Consider the following 18,338-nt stretch of genomic DNA (forward strand, 5'->3'; position numbering starts at 1 on the left):
CCCAGTACGCGGCACGGTTTCTTCCGAAGTCTTAACCCGCCTCGTGGCCAATGAGGCGCGAAGTCAGAGGAGGGGGTGTTGCCCATGATAGGGAGAATTTAGAGGGGACGGTGGGCACAGAGAAACCGCCCAGGGGCCACTTACCGAGCGGGGGGCGGCCGTCAGGGAGAACCGCCGGAGGGATCGCCGAGGGGGCGGCCGTCACGGAGAACCGCCGAAAGGGGGGGGGTGGCCCCACGCTGGGTGCCACTTGTGGGGTAGCTGACGGCTGCTTAGCTGATGGCTGGGGGTAAGTGGCCGCACTGAGTCAGTCACACAGACACAGAGCACACAGCACACGACTCAGGAGACAACCCTCAGCGGAGAGTGGAAGGCATCTGCTTTATTGAGGAAGTGCACAGGCTTATATAGGCTGGGAGCATGCAGGGACATGGGTCAGGCTGGGATTGGTCACCGTTGTTGCTAGGGCAGAGGCAGATTTCTGGGATTGGTCACCGTTGTTGCTAGGGTGGAGGGCAGATTTCTGGGATTGGTCACCATTGTTGCTAGGGCGGAGGGCAGATTTCTGGGATTGGTCACCATTGTTGCTAGGGCGGAGGGCAGAGTTCTGGGATTGGTCACCGTTGTTGCTAGGGCGGAGGGCAGATTTCTGGGATTGGTCACCGTTGTTGCCATGCATCAGCCACAGGCAGCCAGGTGAGCAATATTTTATGGCTTCTCCAACACACAGTATACAATTGATGACTCATAATAACATCACAGAGCTGTGTATTCATCACAATGATCATTTTTAGGACATTTGCATCACTCCAGAAAAGGAAAAACTCATAAACCCACACCCTTTAGCCTACCCTCTCATTGACGCCTAGCATTTCAATATGTACAATTTTTTTTCACCTCTTTATCCTTCCTATTATTTCTCTACTTATTTTTCCTTTTTTTTTTTGTTTTACTCATCTTCCCATATCATACCTTGGATAAAAGGAGCATCAGACACAAAGTTTTCACAATAACAGGATCACATTGTAAAAACCGTACAGTTACACAATTGTCTTCAAGAATCAAGGCTATTGGAACAGTTCAACAGTTTCATGTACTTCTCTCTAACCACTTCAATGCACCATAAACTAATAAGGGATATTTATATCATGCATAAAAATAACTTTCAGGATAATCTCTCAACTCTGAAATCTCTCAGCCACTGAAACTTTATTTTATCACATTTATATTTCCCCCTTTTGGTCAAGAAGTCTTTCTCAATTCCATAATGCTGGGCTCCAGCTCATCTCAGGATTTCTGTCCCATGTGGCCAAGGATATTTATACCCCTGGGATTTGTCTTCTGCATAGGGTGAAGGGCAGTGAGTTCATCTGCTGAATTGGCTTAGAGAGAGAGCGGCCACATCTGAGCAACAAAAGAGTTTCTCTAGGAGTGACCCTTAGGCATAATTATAAGTAGTCTCAGCTTCTCATGTGCAGGAATAAGTTTCCTAGGGTTGAATACCAAGATTGAGGGCTCAGCCAATTGAATTGGTTGTCCCCACTGCTTGTGAGAATATGAGGAATTCCCCAGATGGGGAAGTTTAATACTTCCACCTTTCTCCCCAGCCCCCAAAGGGAGCTTTGCGAATACATTTTTAGTCTCTGGCCCAAATTACTCTGGAATATATCAGGGCACAATTCTTGTTTTAAAGTGCAGAGAATTTGGTAAAATTGAGTCCTGATGCTGGATGGATGGCAGAATTTTTAAGTGATGAGGTTGGATATTTCCAAACTAAATGTGGAAAATGCAGCCTGGTTTCCCCTTGCAGCTTATAGTGAAACATGAGTGGAAAGGGATAAGCTGAGAAATGAACTCCTAGGTACAAGGAAATCAGAAATTGCTGGTTTGGGAAATTCTGAGCTTCTAGAAAGGAGTCCCCAGAAAATAGTGCTCCATGTGAGGATTTAACTGAACAGGGAACCAGTCAGTCATTTCAGTGTAAGTCAGAATTAGAAATGCTGTTATCCAGGAAGGATCTGTGGAAGGACCTACTGTCTGATGATTGGGACCCCTGTGTACTACATGTGAAATCAAGTTTTTTTTATGACATCCATTTTATGAATGGAACCACTGCCAGCCTAGACTAAAAGGGATAAAAAGGGGGCAGGTTGAAGGAAAAATGACTTCAAAAGCAGAATCACAGTAGGTGAAGACTGGAATGAAGAGACGTGTGGCTAAAAAGAGTGGACTCCATCCATGCATGTGGAAAAGGTGAGTATGCCCTGCAACTTTCCAGTGGTGGACCTTCAAGATGCGTGTTACTGTCCCAGGGTTCTCAGATGTCTGGGGGATTGCAGAGAGCTTGGCCACCACCCAGATGCTTGGTGAGGGTAGAGCTGGGAGCATGGCCACTGGATAAGCACTTGCAAAGGGTGGGGCTGCCAGTCCATCTGGCCTCAAAGACAAAGCATCCTGTAGGTGACTCTCAGACCTCAGAATCTAGTGGATTATGCCCTGCAGGGTTTCAGAACTGTTCAGGGCGCATAGTTGCTGTGTTCCTTCCAATTTCTCTCTATGGAAATGGAAATATTCACTCTGTGATTGTCCCTCCATTGTATTTTGGAAACAGGTAACTTGTCCTAAATTTCAAAGGTCCACAGACTGAGGGGATTGTGCCCCAGGACAGACTGCAACTATAACTGATTTTGATGAGACTTTGAACTTAACATTGTTATTGAAATGATCTAAGGTTTTAGGATATTCATGGAATGAATATATTTTGTATATGGAAAGAGCATTCTTTTTCAGGTCCGGAGGGTATAGTGTGATGGTTTGGAGGTTTTATGGACCCCAGAAAATTATGTTGTTAACCATTCTTGTGAGTGGTTTTTGATTAGGTTACTCTAGTTGGGTGGTGGAATCCACCATAAGGGTGGCTCTTAATTCTCTTACTGGAGCTCCTTATAAACAGGATGAATATGGAGAGACATGCAAAGAGAAAGCCATAGATACTGAGAGAGAAAGCTCCAGAAGCCAGAAACTGAAAGCAATCAGACCTGGAAGAGAAGGAAGAGACAAGCACATGCTGCCATGTGACAGAGGAGTACAGAATCTCCAGCAGCTGGTCTTTGGGAGAAAGCATCACCTGATGATGCCTTGATTGGACTTTTTTACACCTGTTGTGAGCTTGTTGGTGCTTTCCATTTTCAGGAGTGGGAAGCACAGAGGAATTTTGAACAGAATTTAGAAGTTTTTGTGACTTTTAGACAACCAACTAATTTGGATAGCCCATTGACCATGATTGCTTTTCTTTCTCTTTACCAAGCTGCCAGCCTTTCTCCTTGTATACTCCTTTGCCTGCACTCCCCCATCCTGACTGTATTAAAACTAATCCTGTGGCTGTGGGACCGAAGAGAAAAACAACTCAGATGGCAGGAAAGAAAAGGGAAAAAGCAAATTCAGACCCTATCTATTAGAAATATAAATCTCTACCGTGACTCCCCTACCCTTCTCTTTCACTCTGGCTACCCAGGCACTTGAATTGTTCCTAACTTAGTATTTCCTTATCTCTCTCTCACTCCGTCTGGTCCCTACTGAATCCAAGTGCTGCAAAGAAAAACATTCTGAACCAAGTGGTCCTAAACTGCAACCTCAAAAAAATCTAATTTCTAGCATCCTCTGGTCTTTTTCTGTAATCCATTTCAGCTCTTAAAAAGTTTGCCTTTTTTTCATAGAAAGTATGGGCACCACTCTTATATAAAATTCCTTTTCAGATTAAAAAATAATAGTAAGGAAAGACAAGGTAGCAATGATAGTTCCTGTACTTCCTATGAAAAATAAGGAATCTCTTTATCATTTTCTAATCATTAAGTAAATTGTGCTGATTTGAAAGGAAGTATGCCCCCTAAGAAAAGGCATGTTTTAGTATAAGTTTCATACCATTTCATAAAGGTAGAATAATCCCTATTCAATACTGTATGTTTGAGCCTGCAATCAGATCATCTTCCTGGATGATGTGATTTAGTCAAGAATGGTTGTTAAACTGGATTAGGGGACGACATGTCTCCACCCATTTGGGTGGGTCTTGATTGGTTTATTGGAGTCCTAGAAAAGAGGAAATATTTTGGAGAATGAGAGATTGAGAGAGAGCAGAACAATGTAGCCCTGAGACGCAGAGACTCCATGAGCCAGCAACCTTTGGAGATGAAGAAGGAAAACGCCTCCTGGGGAGCTTCATGAAACCAGAAGCCAGGAGAGAAAGCTAGCAGATGACGACGCCATGTTCGCCATGTGCCCTTCCAGCTGAGAGAGAAGTCCTGATTGTGTTCGCCACATGCCTTCTCATTGAGAGAGAGACCCTGAACTTCATCGGCCTTCTTGAACCAAGGTATCTTTCCCTGGATGCCTTAGATTGGACATTTCTATAGACTTGTTTTAATTGGGACATTTTCTCGGCCTTAGAACTGTAAACCAGCAACTCATTAAATTCTCCCTTTTAAAAGCCATTCCGTTTCTGGTATATTGCATTCCAGCAGCTAGCAAACTAGAACATAAATGGTTATACATTTTTGTGACAATCAAATACATATATAAGTACCAACTAAAATTTGAAATTAGTGTGAAATAATCTGTTACCTTTTTTTTCAATTACAGAAATTGTAGGTTTGCAGAAAAATCATGCATAGGATACCGTTCTCATATACTACCTTGTAATGGTTAGGTGCTGATATCAACTTGGCCACATGATGATGCCCATTTGTCTGGACAGGCAAGCACTGGCCAGACCACTACTGCAAGGATATTTCAAGGCTGGCTAATAAACTGGAAGGTTGGTGTATCAAATCGTCAGTCAGTTGATTGCAATTGTGGCTGATTGCATCTGTAATCAACTAAGGTGTGTCTCCCACCAATGAGATAATCCATTCAGTTGAAGGTTTTTAAGAAAGAAGAGAGACTCTTTCACTCCTTCTTTGCCAGCAAGCCTCTCCTGTGCAGTTTGGTCAGAACCTTCATCAGAGCTGCCAGCTTCATAGCCTATCCTACTGATTTTGGACTCTTCTGTTCCCACAGTTACATGAGACACCTTTATATGTCTCATATTTAGAAATATCTCCTGTTGGTTTTGTTTCGCTAGAGTTCCCTGACTAATACATACCCTATTATTAATATCTTGCATGGATGTGGTAGATTTGTTACATTTAGAAGAGAATATTTTTATAATTGTACTTTTAACTATAGTTCATGGTCCAGATTAGGTTCACTGTTTTTGTTGTACAGACCTATGTTGTTATTTTTTAAACATATTTATTCTAGTAGCAGATATGCAACCTAAAATTTTACCTTTTAGCCACAAATATATGTGCGGTTAATTAAATTCACAATGCTGTGCTACTATCACCATCCATTACAGTGTTACCATTTTGAATTATAATCAAGAGCAATAAAACTGCCTCTAAACCAACAAAATAAAAGCTTGCTGTCCGTTGCTTTAGTGGAGTTTAGCTCAAAGCTCTCTACCTTCCATAGCAGCTCCTGAGTAAGTCATCTTTGCTTTTTAAACATTGTCCAGGGCATTTTTTTCTTCGATACCATATTTCTGCTCAGGTCCGTTAATGTGGATCATTGAGCGCTGGCTGCAAATACAGCACCTGAAACTCAAAGTTGTCAGTAAGCCCTCAATCCTCTGTGGAGACTTTGTGGTGTCCCCTCAAATCCTTATTCTTTACCTTGCAGAGGACGGTCCCTGCTGTGAGGGTCCTCCAGTGTAGGGCAGAGGGAATTATTTTGCATTTCTCTTTGGAACAATTATTTTGCCTTTCTTGGAGGACAATTTGGGGGGGAAAATTTTGGGGATAATTATTTTGCTTTTTTTGGGACAATTATTTTGCTTTGTTTTTGTCTTTGGGCCAGATGTAGATTATGCTTCTTCAGACGTAGAAGAGAAAGCTGACAGATGATCAAGGAAGGCTTGAAAAATCTACTTTCCTGCCCTCTAGGTCTTCCTAGACTCAGAAGGTAACCATAGAAGATAAAAGTAAGAAGGATGATTAGGAACACCTAGGTACTTACAGATATCTGTATCTTGTTGATTATTATTTCTGCCCATCCAGCCTCATCAATGCTGGGACCACATATACAAAATACAGGAAGGTAATTTCACGATGAAGGAGCATGGAGTGGTAGCCACTGCTCAAGCACATAAGAGTAGACTGTCTGATATGGTTGAGGAGGAAAGTACACATAATGGAGAAGTTAGAAAACAGATCTAACCAAAAGCCATGATTAATCATGGAATACCCTTGGCTTAGCACATTCTCAAGAATATGAAGAGCTGGGTATGTAGCCTTGGAGCTGGTGCCCTAAGCTGCACCTCAGAGGCAAACAATATCTGCAGCTAGGGCTGATATGAAACAGATACAGGGAGAGCTGGCTAAGGAAGAAACACTTAGTAGACTGAGAAGGCAATGTCTCTGTGTGCTTTGTCACTCCATGAAATGTTACCCAGGATATGTGAAAGTGTAGAAGATACATTCAGACAAAGAGGCTTATCTCCAGCTAGCTCAAAGTGGCATGGTACAAGATCTACACCGAAAATCAGTAGTATTTCTACACACTAGCAATGAGCAATCTGAGAAGGAAATCAAGAAAAAAAAAACCCATTTACAATTAAAACCAAAAGAATAAAATATTTGGGAATAAATTTAAAAGATCTATACACACAAAAATATAAGAAATTGCTAAAAGAAATCAGAGAATACCCAAATAAATGGAAAGGCATACCATGTTCATGGTTAGAATAGAAAATATACTTAAGATGTCAATTCTACCTAAATGGATTTTTAGATTCAATGCAATACCAATTACAATCCCCAAAACTTACTTTGCAAAAATAGAAAAACCAATAACCAAATTTATTTGGAAGAGTAGGGTGCCCAGAATAGTTAAACATATTTTGAGAAAGAAAAATGAAGTGGGAGGTCTCACACTCCCTGACTTTGAAGCATATTAGGAAGTTACAGTGGTCAAAACAGCATGGTACTGGCATACATATATATATACTGCTCAATGGAATCAAATAGACTATTTAGATATAGACCCTTTAATCCATGGACAATTGATTTTTTTAACTTTTTTTATTGTATGGTATAATATATACACAAAGCAAAGAAGTAAAAAAGCAATTGTTTTCAAAACACTCTTCAATGAGTAGTTCCAGGACAGATCCCAGAGTTTGTCATGGGCTACCACATGATCCTCTCATATTTTTCCTTCTAGCTGCTCCAGAATATAGGCACTAGAGAGCTTAAATATTTTTTATCATCAAAATTGACTTTCTTTCCTTCTTTTTTTGTGAAAAATACAACCACAGTTAGTTGTAGAACAGATTTCAGGGCTTGACATGGGTTACAATTTCACAATTTTATGCTTTTACTTCTAGCTGCCCTAAAATACTGGAGACTAAAAGAGATATCAGTTTAATGATTCAGCATTCATATTCATTTGTTGAATTCTATCTTCTCTGTATAACTCCACACTCACCTTTGATCTTTCCATCCCTCTCTTTAGGAGTGTTTGGTTTATGGAAATTCTAAATTTTTCATATTGGAAGGGTCTGTCAGTAATATGGGGTAGGGAAATGGAACTATCTGATGTTCTGGAGAGGCTGGGCTAGGTTTTAGGAGTTATCTGGACCAGGGACCCATATGGAGGTTGTAGGTTTCTGGAAATTTACTCTAGTGCATGGAATCCATGTGCAATCTTATATATTGACCTAGGTACTCTTTAGGATTGTCTGGAATGGTCCTGGTTGGGGGTTCACAGGCTATGATAGGCAGCAAGGTCTAATTTAAGATCTTAAGCTTGTGTCAGAGAAACCTCCAGAGTAGCCTCTTGACTCTATTTGAAATCTCTCTGCCACTGATATTTTATTAATTACACTTCTTTTTCCCCTTTTGATCACAATGGAATTGTTGATCCCACAGTGCCAGGTCTGAATTCATCCCTGGGAGTCAACTCCCATGTCGCCAGGAATACTTTTACCCCTGGATGTCATGTCCCATGTAGGGGGGAGGGCAATTATTACACTTGCAGAGTAATAGAGAGACTGAGCAGCAAAAAAGGTCCTCCAGAAGTAACTCTTAGGCATGCCTATAGATAGTCTAATCTTCTTTGCTACCTAAATAAGCTTCACAAGAGTAAGCCTCCTGATCAAGGACATGGCCTACTGATTTGGGTGTCCCTAAAGTTTGACACAGTATCAAGGGATTCCCTGATGATAAGGTTTAATAGTTCCATTTTTTCCTCCCATCCCTCAGGGGACTTTGCCAATACTTTTTATGATCTGTTTAATATACTTTAGAATGTATCCAGGTGTTACAATAATCTGTTCAGAATTAAAGGACCTCTTTCTCCTTCTGTGTTCTCTGTGTTTCAGTTGTTCAAAGGAGCTATAGAGGTAGGTTGAATTAGATTATGCACTACAGAAAATTTCCGTTCCAGACCAAATAAGCCTTTCTTCCATGGGTCTCAAAGAGTACGTGCAGTTCTAAAATATAGACACTGTCTTTCTTACCCCTATGTTCTGGATTACTTCCACCCCAACCTGTTCAGCTTCACTCTTATCTCTAAATATCAGGTTATACATGTAAAAATTTCTCTCAAAATCCGGAAATAATAATCACCACTCCAGACTTAATGTGTCTGCTCTAAAAGCTTACAATCTAGGCCCCTGTTTTCTTATATGCACTTCCTAAAGGTGAGCATATCATTGTTGTTTTTTTTGTTTCTGCTTTTTGGCTCACAAAATGTCCCACACGTTCATTCACAGCATTGTATCCCTCACAACATTGTTCTTTTTTGTAGTAGCACAACCTTCATTGATAAGTGTGCACTGTTGTTCACCAATCTACTTCTCCATCAGTGCATCCTTCAGCCACCTGCATTCATTGGGCATCATGTAGAGGGCCCAAAGTCCACAGTCCATCAACATTCTCAATTTTAGATAATTTCATTGTTCCCAAGAGACAGAAAACCAATAAACACACCCTTACCATATAGGAAATCTAAATCTCCTCTTAACTCTTGTCCCTCCCCCCATTATTTACCTCTGCTGTTGCTGTGGTAGTGCTGATGATTTCCTTTTGAACATAGCTCATAACATGCAATAGCAGTTTCCACCCCTGTACCCTAGACTAAAACACTCTTTATACAAGAATCATATCTTTGAAGTAATTCTTACAGGAACTAATTCATATTTATGGTTTTAATCAGTGGGACATGTATTCTATACAATCCCTTTCAATCTTGTTCATCTTCAATACGGTAATATTAATTACAGACCCACTAGAGAACCACTTTCATTCCTATCTATTCCCTTACATTGGCGTTCAACCTCATTAGCTAATGGTTCACCCATCTCTAACTTTTACATATCTCTAAGTCCCTATATTCTGTATTATAAGCCTTTGATTATGCTTTTATGCTAATCATAAACGTGGAATCATACAATATCTATCATTTTGTGTCTGACTAACTTCAGTTAGCATTATGTCTTCAAGGCTCATTCACCTTGTCATGTGCTTCAGTACATCATTTTGTTTTACTGCTGCATAAAATTCCATCATATGTATATACCACATTTTGTTGACCCACTCAACTGTTGATGGGCATTTGGTTTGTTTTCATCTTTTGGTGATTGTGAATACTGCTGTTTTGAACATCGGTGTGCAAGTGTCTGTGTTGTTGCTTTCAGCTGCTCTGGGTATATACCAAGTAGTGCTATTTCTGGGTCATAGGGAAACTCAATATTTAGTTTCCTAAGGAACCACCAAACAGTCTTCCATAGTGGCTGTACCATTGTACATTCCCACCAGCAGTACAGAACTGTCCCAGTTTTTCCAAATCCTCTCCAACTTTTATAGTGTCCTGTCCTGTTTGTTTAATAGCAGCCATTTTTATAGGAGTGAGGTGGTATCTCATTGTAGTTTTGATCTGCATTTCCCTTATGGGCAATGAAAATGGGCATGTCTTCATGTGTTTTTGAGCCATCTGTATTTCCCCTTCAGAAAAATGCCTATTTAAGTCTTTAGCCCATTTTTATAATTGGGTTGTTTGTTCTTTTGCTGTTGATTTGTATGATTTCTTTGTATATATAGGAAATCAAACATTTCTCTGATATGTGATTTCCAAATATTTTCTCCCATTGAGTTGGCTGCCTCTTCACCTTTCTGAAAAAGTCTTTTGAGATGGAGAAGCATTTGATTTTGAGGAGTTTCCATTTTTCTACTTTTTTCTTTTGTTGCTTGTGCTTTGGGTGTAAATTTTAGGCTACTTGCTAATACTAAGTCTTTTACTTTCTTGATGAAGTTCTTTGATGCACAAAAATGTTTAATTTTGAGGAGTTTCCGTTTATGAATTTCTTTCTTCAATGCGTGTGCTTTGGGTGTAAGGTCTAGGAAACCACCTTTTATTATAAGAATTATGAGATATTTCCTTACAGTTTCTTCTAACAGTTTTATGGTCTTAGATCTAATGTTTAGGTCTTTGATCCACTTTGAGTTAATTTTGGTATAGGGTGTGAGATATGGATCCTCTTTCATTCTTATGCATATGGATATCCAGTTCTCTAGGCCCCATTTATTGAAGAGACTGTTCTGTCCCAGGTGAGTTGGCTTGACTACCTTATCAAAGAGCAATTGTCCATAGATGAGAGGGTCTATATCTGAACACTCTATTTGTTTCCATTGGTCGGTATATCTATCTTTATGCCAGTACCATACAGTTTTGATTACTGTAGCTTTGTAATACGCCTTAAAGTCAGGTAGCGTGAGACCTCCGACTTCGTTTTTCTTTCTCACGATACTTTTAGCTATTTGGGGCACCTTGCCATTCCAGATAAATTTGGTTATTGATTTTTCTACTTCTAAAAAATAAGTTTTTGGGTATTACTAGGTCTTGAAGATGTTTCCCTGCATTTTCTTCTAGAAGATTTATGGTGCTAGTTCTTATATTTAGGTGTTTGATACATTTTGAGTTAATTTTTATGTAGGGTGTAAGATGGGGGTCTTTTTTCATTCACTTCACTATTGATATCCAGTTTTTCCAGGCCCAATTTTTAAAAAGACTATTTTGTCCCAGTTCAGAGGATTTGGGGGCCTTGTCAAAAATCAGCTAACCATAGATTTGGTGGTCTATTTCTGCCCTCTCAATTCGATTCCATTGGTCAATGCTTCTATCTTCGTGCCAGTACCATGCTGTTTTGACCACTGTGGATTTATAATAGGTTTTGAAGTCAGGGAATGTTAATCTTCCCATTTCATTCTTCTTTTTTAGGATGCTTTTAGCTCTTTGGGTGCTCTTTCCCTTCCTGATAAATTTGGTAGTTAGCTTTTCCAAATCTTCAAAGTAGGTTGTTGGAATTTTGATTGGTACTGTGTTGATTCTGTAGATCAATTTGGGGAGAATTGCCATCTTAACTATATTTAGCCTTCATATCCATGAGCAGGGAATGTCTTTCCACCTGTTTAGAGCTCCTTTGATTTCTTTTAACAATGTTATGTAGTTTTCTGTGTATGAGTCCTTTATGTCCCTACTTAAGGTCATTCCTAAGTACTTAATTCTTTTAGCTGCTATTTTGAATGAATTTTTTTTTACATAACTGCAACTCAGCTAGGTCATTGTTTGTGTATAAAAATGTTACTGATATTTGCACATTAATTTTATAATCTGCCACTTGTTGAGTTTGTTTATTAGCTCAAGTAACTTTGCTGTAGATTTCTCAGGATCTTCCAAGTATGGTATCATATCATCTGCGAATAATGAGAGTTTTACTTCTTCCTTTCCAACTTCGATACCTTTTATTTCTTTGTCCTGCCTGATTGCTCTAGCTGGAACTTCTAGCACAGTGTTGAATAATAGTGGGGACAGTGGGCATCCTTGTCTTGTACCTGATCACAGGGGGAAAGCTTTCAGTCTCTCTCCACTAAGTATGATGCTGGCTAAAGGTTTTTCATATATTCTCTTTATCATATTGAAGTAGTTACCTTTGATTCCTATCTTTTGGAGTGTTTTTATCAGAAAAGGATGCTGAATTTCCTTGAATGCTTTTTCAGCATCCACCAAGATGATCATGTGATTTTCCCTTTCAATATATTAATGTGTTGTATTACATTAATTGATTTTCTTGTGTTGAACCATGCTTGCATTCCTGGGATAAACCTCACTTGGTCATGGTGTATAATTCTTTTACTGTGTTGTTGGATTTGATTTTCTAATATTTTATTGAGAATTTTTGCATCTATGTTCATTAGGGAGATTAGCCTGTAGTTTTCCTTTCTTAGAGCATATTTACCCAGTTTTGTTATTAAAATGATATTAGCTTCATGAAATCACTTAGGTAGAGTAACTTTTCCTCAACTTTCTGGACAAATTTGAGTAGGACCAGTTTAGTTCTTTATGGAATGTTGATAAAATTCTCCTGTGAAGCCATCTGGCTCTTGGCTTTTCTTTATAGGAAGATTTTTGATGACTGATTGAATTTCCTCATTTGTGATTGGTTTGTTGAGATCTTCTATTTCTTCTTGAGTCAGTGTAGCTTGTTTGAGTGTCTCCAGGAATTTGTTCATTTCATCTAAGTTGTCTAGTTTGTTGGTGTATAGTTGTCCCGGCCCGCGGGATGATCAACCGAAGCTCGAACTCCTGTGAGGGAAGAATGGCATGGGACAAAGAGACACAAAGAACAGCAGCAAGACAAATATTCTGATCAAGCTGCAAAAGTTTATTGAGGAGGCTGGGTATATATACTCTAGAAGGAGAGGGGGTGGCTAGTAGGGACGGTGGTGATCTGGGATTGGTGGCTGCTGTTGCTAGGGCAGAGGGCAGATGTACGGTTAGTACTTTTGGCGCGAACTTTAGGCGCGAACTACTATTACTTCCGTGAAGAAGGCTGATTATAGTTTAGACTGTTCTTTGTTTCAGCCCTGGCAGCCATGTTGCATGTTTCTGGCATCACTGAGGGTGGATTTTATACATGCTACCTTAATTGTCCCCAACATATAGTTGTTCATAGTATCCTCTTATGATTTCCTTTATTTCTTCAGAATCTGTGTAACACACCCCTTCTCATTTCTGATTTTATTTATTTGCATCCTCTCTCTTTTTTTCTTTGTCAGCCTTATTAGTGGCCCATCAATTTTACTAATTTTCTCAAAGAACCAACTTCTGGTTTTATTGGTTCTTTCTATTGTTCTTTCATTTCCTATTCATTTATCTCTGCTTTAATCTTTGTTATTTCTCTTCTCCTATTTGCTTTGGGTTTAGTTTGCTATTCTTTCTCAAATTCCTCAAGGTGTGCTGTTAAGTCTCTTTTTGCTCTTTCTTGTTTTTTAATATAGGCATTTAGGGCAATAAATTTGCCTCTCATTACAGCTTTTGCCACATCCCATAAGTTCTGATAGTTTGTATTATCATTTTCATTCATCTCCAGATAGCTACTGATTTCTCTAGCCAATTCTTCTTTGACCCACTGGTTGTTTAAGATTGTGTTATTCAGTCTCCATATATTTGTAATTATTCTCATTCTTTGGTGGTTATTGAGATCCAGCTTCATCCCATTGTGATCAGAGAAAGTGCTTTGAATAATTTCAATGCTTTTAAATTTATAGAGACCTATTTTGTGTCCCAGCATATGATCTATCCTGGAGAATTGTCCATGAGCACTAAAGAAGAATGTATATCCTTGTGCTTTGGGGTGCAATGACCTACATATGTCTGTTAAGTCTAATTCATTTATCAAGTTATTTAATGCCTCTATTTCTTTGTTGACCTTCTGTCTGGCTGTTCGATCTATAGAGGAGAGTGGTGTACTGAAGTCTTCTACTATTATTGTTGAAACATCTATTGCTCCCTTCAGTTTTGCCAATGGACTGGGAGCATAAACATTTATGATTATTGTATCTTCTTGGTGAATTGACCCTTCAATTAGTATATAGTGTCTTTCTTTGTCTCTTATGTTGTCTTTACATTTAAAGTCTATTTTGTCCGATATTAATATAGCTCTCCTGCTTTCTTTTGATTTGAAACTGGCATGGAAATATTTTTTCCATCCTTTCACTTTCAATCTATTTGTGCTACGATGAGTCTCTTACAGGTAGCATATAAATGGATTATGTTTCTTAATCCATTCTGCTAATCTGTATCTTTTAATTGGTAAATTTAGTCCATTAACATTCAAAGTTGTTACTGAAAAGGCATTTCTTGATTCCATCATCTTATTTTTAAAATTTTATTTGTCAGATCTATATATCCTTTTCCCTCCTTCTCTTTGTGTTATTTAAATTACCCTTAGAGGTACTCTTCAATTCTGTGACCTCCTCCAGACCGCCTTCTCTTGTCTTTTTTTTTTTCCAGCTGGCAAAACACCTTTTAGTATTTCTTATAGTGTCAGTCTCTTATTGACAAATTCTTTCAGAACTTCTTTGACTGTGGAAACTTTAATCTCTCCCCCAGTTTTGAAGGACAATTTGGCTGGGTACAGTATTCTTGGCTGGAAGTCTTTCTCTTTCAAGATCTTGAATATATCGTACCACTGCCTTCTCACCTCTAGGGTGCTAGTGGAGTAGTCTGAATTCAGTCTTATTTGGTATCCCTTGTATGTAGTAGATTGCTTTCCTTTTGCCACTTTCAGGATTTTCTACTTCTCTTCAACATTTGAGAGACTGATTAGTATGTGCCTTGGGGAAGGCCTATTTGGATTTATTCTGTTTGGCCTTTGTTGGGCTTCTTTGACTTGTTTATGTATGATCTTTCTGAGGGTTGGGAAGTTTCCCCCCATTATATTCTCAACTATTTTTTCTAGTCCTTTACTCCTCTCTTCTTCTTCCTGGACACCAATGATTCTTATATTTGCATGCTTTGTTTTGTCTATCATTTTCCTGAGTTCAAGTTCATTTTTTTCCATTGCTGTTTTGAGTCTTCTACGTCAATTATCTGTCCTCTATATCTCTTGTTCTTTCTTCTGTCTCTTCAAATCTGGTGTTGTGTGCTTCCAGCATGTTTTTCATTTGGTCAACAGAGTCTTTAATTTCTGTAATATCTGCTATTTTTCTATTTATTCTTTAAAATTCCTCTTTATGCTCTTCTACTGTCTTCTTAATATCATTTATGACATTTTCTATTCCATTTTTTCTATTAAGTATGGTTATATGAACATCTTTGATTAGTTTTTCCAACATCTGTGGCTCCTCTGTTGTTTTAATTAGGTCATTAGGCAGGGATATATCTGTTTGCATTGTGATATGCTTAGTGATCTTCTGCTGTCTTCGTGGCATGTAAATATCTTGATTGATTTACTTTGTGAGTTGATTTCCTTCAGTGGTCTAAGGCCTTGTTTTCATGGGATGGTTGTACAGCAGGGAATAGGGCAAGGGGTGGGGCACTCAGTATAGTGATTTGTTTCAGGGCAGATATAGGCACAGATTGGGGATGTTATGCTGGTGCTTATTAATGTGGGGGCCCAGTGGCCAGGGAAGATGTAGCTGTGAGTGTGCACCTGTCTGGGGGATGTAACCCTGGAGTGCATTGGTCTAAGGCACAGGGCCCTTTGTGTGCATGCATTGAGCTGTGGCAGCAGACTGGCATTATGCCCTTGTGGATTGAGGGCAGATGTGAGATGGCTGCACAGGTTGGCACTTCTGCAGAGCTAGGAAGTGAGGCTGAGGGCAGTATACCTGCGTGGTTCCAGGACTGCCATAAAATGTCTTTCCAGAGTTAAATGACATGATAGGGGGACCATGAGCATGCGTGGTCCTGGGAGTGACTTAAAAGGATACAGATGTGCAGAGTTCAGGGGGGTATGAGGTGAGGCTTTGTGACACTGTGGGCAGGGGCCAGAGGTAGCCTAGGTATGGAGGTTAGTATCCACAGCCTTTCTGCACTGGCAAACAGCCTGCAGGGAACAGGGAAGGGGAGATAGTGCTCAGGAGGGGTGTAGGAGAAGTGGGTTGGGCTGTACTTGGGGTGGGGGTGGGAGGCAGGTACCTTCACTGGGTCCTGGTGGGGTGGGGGCACCTGAAGTGCGGGGAATGAGAGTGGGTGACTGGTTTGGTGTGCATGTGGTATGGGGTGAGTTGCTGGCCATGAGGTTGCGTTGGTGAGGGCAGCGTGCCCAAGGAATGCTGCCTGGCTTACTTCCTAGGCCCAGGCTCCTTTCTGTGCACTCCTGTGGGTTCCATGGCTCCGCAACTCCAGACCAGGCTCCAGCTTTCTCTGGACAATTGATCCTTGATAAGACAGTCAAGCCAACTCATCTGGGACAGAGCAGTCTCTTCAATAAATGGTGCTTGGAGAACTGGATATCCAGATGCAAAAGAACGAAGGAGAATACACATCTCATACCTTACACAAAAGTGAACTCAAAATAGATCATTAGAGCTAAGATCATAAAATTTTTAGAAGAAAATATAGGGAAATATCTCACAAAACTTGTAATAGGAAGCAGTTTCCTAGATCTTACACCCAAAGCATAAGCACTGAAGAAAGAAATAGAGAAATGGGAACCCCTCAAAATTAAACACTTTAGTACATCAAAGAATGTTGTTAAAAAAGTAAAAAAGGCAACCTATGCAATGAGAGACAATATTTTGAAACCATGTATCAGATAAGGGTTTAGCATCCAGTCTGTATAAAGAGATTCTTTAATTCAACATCAAAAACACAAACAACCCAACTAAAAAATAGGCAAAACACATGAACAGACACTTCCCAGAAAAGGAAATACAAATGGCTAAAAGGCACATGAAAAGATGCTCAACCTCACTGGCTATTAGGGAAATGCAAATCAAAACCCCAATGAGATATCATCTCACACCCACTGGAGTGGCCATTATATATATATATAAATATAAACAGAAAACAAGAGATCCTGGAGAAAATGTGGAGAAAGAAACACACTTATTCACTGTTGGTGGGAACATAAAATGGAACAACTGCTGTGGAAAGCAGATTGGTGGTTATTCAGGAAGTTAAGTATAGAATTGCCATATGATTCAGCAATTCCATTGTTTGGTCTCTATTCAGAGGAATGAAGGCGAGGACACAAGCGGATATTTGCACACCTATGCTTATAACAGCATTATTTACAATTGCCAAGAGATGGAAACAGCCCAAATGTCCATCAAAAAATGAGTGGCTAAATGAGCTTGGTATATATATTGGATGGACTATTACACGAGTGTAAGACAGAATAAAGTCACGAAGCACCTAACAACATAGATGGATCTTGAAGACATTATGCTGAGTGAAATTAGCCAGAAACAAAAAGGACAAATACTGTATGGTCTCACTGATATGCACAAACATTAACGAGTAATTGGTGCTGAAGGAATACAGATTGGGAAACAGGACTGATGTAAAAATTCAGAAATGGATAGCACAAAACTACTTGATTGTAGCACAACAATGTAAATACACTGAAATGTATATGATAGAGGGAGAAGAGCTGGGGGCACATATGAAAGCAGAAGGAAAGACAGATGATAAAGATTGAGATGGTATAATTTAGGAATGCCTAGAGTGTACAATGATGGTGATTGAATACACAAATTAAAAAATATTTTGCATGAGGAAGAACAAAGGAATGTCAGCATTATAGGGTGTTGAAAATAGATGGTATATTGGAAAAAGTTCAATCAATGCAAGCTAGGGTCCATGGTTAATGGTAACATTCCAATATGCTTCCACTGAATGTCACAAAGGCATTGTGCCAAAACTAAATGTCAACAGATGGGGGAATTGGGAAGGTGGTAGGGATTCTTTGTGGAAGAAAAGGAAATGTCTTCAGATCGAGTATGGTGGTGAAGGCATGTCTATACACTTAGGCTGGATTGTATGATGTGTGAATAAAACTATTTAAAAATGAGCAAAGAGAAAAGTGCTAGAGAAAATATGGAGTAAGGGATGTACCTATTCACTGTCAGTACGGTAATAAGATGTGCAGCCCCTTGGAGGGCAGTGTGGTGCTTCCACGGGAGGCTAGGGGTGGTTTGCCATATGAATTTGAAACCTTGTTGTTCAGTATATACCTAGGGGAACTAAGTGTGGGGTCATGAATGCACATTTGCACACTGGTGTCTCTGGCGACAGTGTTCACAATCCACAGTAAATGGAGGTGGCCTAAGGGTACAACAACTGAGGAATAGAAGGGGGAACTATGGTGTATATGTACGATGGACTACTGAGTGGCCACAAGAAGAAATGAAGTTGTGAGGCATGCAACTAGATGAATGAACCTTAAGAGCTGTATGTTGAATGAAATGTCAGGAACAGAAAGACAAATATTAATCTGTCTCAATCATATGGAC

General features: G+C 39.6%; 1 long non-coding RNA gene across 1 annotated transcript in view; it reads left to right on the plus strand.

The window, feature by feature from the left end:
• The first annotated feature begins 655 nt into the window (after window positions 1-655).
• Window positions 656-18,338, plus strand: part of LOC143664230 (uncharacterized) — a 109,198-nt gene continuing 91,515 nt past the window's right edge. The window contains exons 1-2 of the long non-coding RNA XR_013166384.1: window positions 656-2,253; window positions 5,893-5,997. This is a non-coding gene — a long non-coding RNA (uncharacterized LOC143664230). The remainder of the gene's footprint in view (window positions 2,254-5,892; window positions 5,998-18,338) is intronic.

Source organism: Tamandua tetradactyla, chromosome 20 (genome assembly GCF_023851605.1).
Source record: "Tamandua tetradactyla isolate mTamTet1 chromosome 20, mTamTet1.pri, whole genome shotgun sequence".
NCBI lineage: Eukaryota > Metazoa > Chordata > Mammalia > Pilosa > Myrmecophagidae > Tamandua > Tamandua tetradactyla.